Source organism: Pteropus alecto, unplaced genomic scaffold (assembly GCF_000325575.1).
Source record: "Pteropus alecto unplaced genomic scaffold, ASM32557v1 scaffold4450, whole genome shotgun sequence".
In the NCBI taxonomy this organism is placed as follows: Eukaryota; Metazoa; Chordata; class Mammalia; order Chiroptera; family Pteropodidae; genus Pteropus; species Pteropus alecto.
In genome coordinates this window covers 3,593-8,458 of record NW_006430219.1, presented here as the reverse complement: position 1 = coordinate 8,458, position 4,866 = coordinate 3,593, and the positions used below count along the sequence as shown (strand labels likewise).

The following is a 4,866-nucleotide window of genomic DNA, read 5'->3' as shown; positions in this document are numbered from 1 at the left end:
CCAGAGTCCCTCGGAGTCAGGGGAGCTCAAGGTTCCCCCTATTCCTCCCCTGTTTCCGGCCAGGAGCCTCCTAACTGCTGCTTTTCTGAATCAGGCTGACCTGGGCATCGTTTATTCACCCAGACGTTTCCTGAGCACCGACTACATGCCGCGCACAGGGTGGTGAGTGGTGTACTCGAAATGGATTAAGGGGATGGGATGAAATACATAGATGAAGAGGCGAAGGGAAACGACGTCGTAGGCGGAGGGGGCTTGACGCGCGGAGCCCACGATGTGGTTCACTCACAGAAGGCCCGAGAGACAGCAGGTGCCGGCGATGGAGAGAACCCCTTCGGCTGCCCTGCCGGGACCTCCCCATCCGACACGCCTCCTCCCCGCCTCGCCCCTCCAGTGCCTGCCATCAGCCTTCCGCCTTGCGGGGACGCTCCCCTCCAGACCTTGAGCTCCCCTGACTCCGAAACGAGCCCCTCATCCCACCGATACGTAGCTCGTCTTTCCGCCGGCGGACGATCGATCAGTTGCACACAGGACAGTCTGGGCGTTTCCAGGGACTGTGCCTTGCCACCTCGTCTTGCTTGAGGAAACCTGTCCGCCAACAGCCCCGCTTTCTTACAGGCCCCTCTTGCCGCCCAGCCCTAATCCCCTTCGGTTCTGTCCTTTCTCTCCGTTTGTACAAAAGGGGAGCTCGACCTCCCAGCCCGGGTTTCATCGGCGGGCGCGCAGAGGCGGGCCGCAGGGGCAGTCCGTCCGCCGTAGCCACGCCTCCCCAGCGGGAGAGGGCGGGGTATGCAAATGAGAAGTGGCGACTCGCCCGGGGACGACGGTGCGACAACAGATACGCGATTTCTCTTCTAAGAAGTAGAAAATTTAAAAAAAATAAAAAATAAAAAATAAAGGCACGGGAGTGTACTATCTAGTGACTCCCGTAGTAATTCTAAAGCGGCAAGGGACATGAGCCCTCGACTGACAACGACCTGGCTCACCGTGAGTTGAATATGGATGACAGGAGGAGGACAGCGGCCAAGGCGGAACGCCAAGCATCGCTTCTCGGCCTTTTGGCTAAGATCAAGTGTAGTATCTGTTCTTATCAGTTTAATATCTGATACGTCCTCTATCCGAGGACAATATATTAAATGGATTTTTGGAGCTGGGAGTTGGAATAGGAGCTTGCTCCGTCCCCTCCACGCATCGACCCGGTATTGCAGTACTTCCGGGAACGGTGCACCCCCTCCGGGGGAATGAGTCTTCGTGTCTAAAGGTAGGACTTGTCTGTTTCTTTTTTTCCGACTTGTTGAGGTAAACGCTGACAGGCAACCGGCCGCTTGCGGTCGGTAGGGTTTGGGCGCAGTCCCGACTACAGGCCGCTGGTTCCGTTCTCTTTATTCTTTTGCTGTTTCTCGCGAGGGGTGGCAGGCCTTCTTGGTCGTTACCCGTTTAGCCTGGGGGCGGGGAGGAGTCCTCGGCGGTACCACTGCTTTCCCAGTGCGGGCGCGGGCTGTCCCCGTGTATCTGGCGTGCATGGTTTTTCTGTAAACTACATTGCTCTCTGCCGCTTGGATCCCGTGGCCCTCCCACGGGGTCAGAAGCTGTACGTGGAAGGTCGAGCAAGCAGTCCGCCCAGCAGGGTCCAGGCTGGAAGCTCCGTAGTCACCTCTGGAGTCCCTGAGATGAGCATGTGAGGGCGTACCTTCCACCTGGCACTGTACGCGTCCAGCGCCATGAGTTTGCTGACCTGTCTTGCAGCCACCAGGACCAATGTCATTACACTGACCCACGAGATGTCAGTCACTACAGGTCTTCCCCCTACGCCCTCTCGCCCCCACCTCTACGTCCCGCCGTCCTCCCATCCCCCAATCTCCTGAGATGCTCCCGGACGTTTGCCATCCCTTCTCTCTAGGGGTTTTTTCATGTGCCCGAAGTTGGCCCAGGCCGAGGGTTTGATGACACGCAGTTTCTGGTAGAGATACGTAATGCGGCTGCACGTGTGAACAGGTGGGCGCTGCCTGTCGTTGGGCCTCCGATTTAGATGACTTGGATCTGGTTCCTTCAGGTAGCCCTGCCCCTCGCCTGCTAGGGAAGGAGAAGCCGTTCTTCTAGATCGAGGGCAGTGTTTAGCCTCCCTGGGCTGCGCCTCGGAACCTCCTGGGGGCCCGTTGGAATCACCGTGATACCCCAGCACCACCACACAGCACTGGAATTCCAATCTCTGGTGCGGGGGCCCGAGGCTGGTGTACTTCAAAGCTGGCCAGGTGTCTCTGGTGCACAGTGTGACTCCAGAAGCGCTCCTCCGAGTGTCCAGCGAAGATGCCACTGCCACCGCCACCGCCGGGCAACTTAATTTCGAAACAGTGAGTGGGCCGTGACAATATTCAATGAGCTCCTGCAGATCCACTCGTGAGTCGGTTTATGACCATACCGGACTGGCTTCGTGTGAACACACCGTCGGCACCCAGTGCGGACTGAGGGGACAGCGAATTCCCGCGTTCGGTCACAGACGGGAGGCCACGCAGTCCCGCGGGAAGGCCGTTGGGCCCGTATGGGACTAGGTTGAGAGCAAGTACCCCCGTACCTTCTGGGTTGTGTTGCCGCTCTGCAGAACCACATGCAACTCCTCCCCACCCCCCAATTTCTTTTGGCCGTCGAGACGGATGGCACCACACACGCACCAAGAGGGTACGAAAAAGTAAGTGTGTAACTCACAGCAGGAGGCTTTCCTGGCAGAGCAGATTCGAAAATGGCCTGAGAGCCTGCAGCGGAGCCTGGGCTGATGTCTTGAAAGTGGGAGAGGTGAGGCTGAAAAGCTGTCAGCAGTCAAACGTCCAAAGGAAGTCAGACTCTATTACACGCTGCGAGCTGCTTTCTCCTCTGCGAAATGGGGAAATGGAGAGCCGCTTTCCATGGGCACCGTACGGATGAAACGGGACCTCTGTGACCCTGCCTTCTACTGCGGACAGTCGACAAACTCCATTGGGTCAGAGTCTGATGGCCGACCAGCCGCGTCTTGCTTCTGCAGACAGTGAGTGGTTTCTCGGACTGAACTGCTGGGATCTGATCTAAGGAAGGGCTCCAGGCAGAGCGAGGGTGGGGCGAGGTGGGGCTAGGGGTTCCCGTGAGAAGCTGAACCAGCCGGTCGGGTCTGGGGCACGAATGAGTCTGCGAAGGGGACAGACATGGGGGTGGGGGGCGATTACGGTAGGAAAGAGCCCACGACAAGCAAGCGTTCCCTGGGAGCAGTTCCGAGACCCAGATCATAATTAATCTTCAGGTGGCTGGGCAGGTCGGCGGGGTGTAAACCTGTCCCCTCATTCCCCGATACCCGCCCCCCAATTGCTTTACACCTGTGAGTTTTGCCCACGCTCTTGCCTCAGACTCCAGTGCCTCGATTTGCGATGGGAAATGTTCCATTCCAATGAATGTGATCCAGGCCATCCACCCCTCCTCAAGACGGAACCACCCGGGGACCCGAATTATTGGGCAGAAGACGGCCCGAAGAACGCGGACGCGAGCGGAGGGGTCCTGAGCAGGGAGGGGCGGGGATGGGGATGGAGGTGGCTGAAGAGCCGTCATAATCGCGATTTGCGGGGCGCTGGCTGAGCGTGGAGGAGGCGCGATCTCTTTCATTGATCAGTTGTTGAGCGTGCAGTTCGTGTGGAGGAGAGAGCAGTGAACAAAACCAAGTTCTTGCTTTCAGGGGCTCCAACCGTGAGAGCTGCCACCGTGTCAGCTCTTCCCGCAGTCCCCAGCAGCCGCCCCTCGTCTCCGGTCTCGGCGCTCGATCCCTACAGGCCGGGAGGTTGGCGCCCAACCGGGTTTGGGCCCACCGCGCGCGGAGGCGGTCGGGAGGGTGGAGTCCGCCCCTGGGGCCACCTCTCCTGGGACAAAGGGCGGGGCATGCAGATTAGAAATGGCTGTTCAGCGCGTGAAGGAGGGAAGGACCAGGAATATAGGCTTTCTGGTTAAAAACGTAGAGCACAGAAAAATCTGCGGGAGAGTCTGGTGGCATCCATAGTACTGTGGACGAGGCAAAGAAATCAGATAAGGAGTGAGGGTTAGGGTTCTCACCGTGACTCGAATGTGTGTGACACGAGGAGTGTGGCGGCGAGGGGGAGATGACAGGCATCGCTTCTCGGCCTTTTGGCTAAGATCAAGTGTAGTATCTGTTCTTATCAGTTTAATATCTGATACGTCCTCTATCCGAGGACAATATATTAAATGGATTTTTGGAGCTGGGAGTTGGAATAGGAGCTTGCTCCGTCCACTCCACGCATCGACCCGGTATTGCAGTACTTCCGGGAACGGTGCACCCCTCCGGGGGAACCACGATGGTCGTCAAAGGTTAGCTTGTATCCCCGACCTGGGCGTGCGCCGCGGTCCTTTCTCATCTTTCGCCTCCACCTGTTAGTGGGGGGACTGCCAGGCGGTGTTCAATCTCTGGGGGCGCTCTATGTCCGTTCCAGGATCCGTTAGGGCATCCCGCCACGGAAGCAGGGCCTGCGGCGTCTCTCTTGCGGAGTGTGTGGGAGCTTTTTTGGTCAAGTCCCTACGCCTCGTGCTGGGCCTCTGTCGCGTGCGCTTAATTTAAGTTTGGGCTTCATTTCACAGACACGGGAGGGGGAGGGTAACGATCAGGTCCCCGTTTTAGCAAAATATTGTACTAAAAAATAGGTTTCTTAACAAGAAAAGGCTCTTGGCCTTCAAGAAAAGTTGAGAAAGTAGCCTGAGGTTTAGATGTCATACGGGTAAAAATAACCGTTTGCATTATTTACAGTAGCCAAGATACATAAATGGAATATTATTCGGCTATACAAAAAGAATGAAGTCTTGCCGTTGTGACAACATGGACGGACCTCAAGGGCATTATGAAGG

At 57.1% G+C, this 4,866-nt stretch overlaps 2 non-coding genes across 2 annotated transcripts; both read left to right on the top strand.

Annotated features, from left to right (window-relative positions):
- The first annotated feature begins 1,039 nt into the window (after window positions 1-1,039).
- On the top strand, window positions 1,040-1,230 carry LOC112479637. The gene has a single exon (XR_003046254.1). It is a non-coding gene; the product is annotated as a U2 spliceosomal RNA (small nuclear RNA).
- Window positions 1,231-4,118: 2,888 nt separating this feature from the next.
- LOC112479633 lies at window positions 4,119-4,309 on the top strand. Its single transcript, XR_003046251.1, has one exon. It is a non-coding gene; the product is annotated as a U2 spliceosomal RNA (small nuclear RNA).
- Window positions 4,310-4,866: the final 557 nt, after the last annotated feature.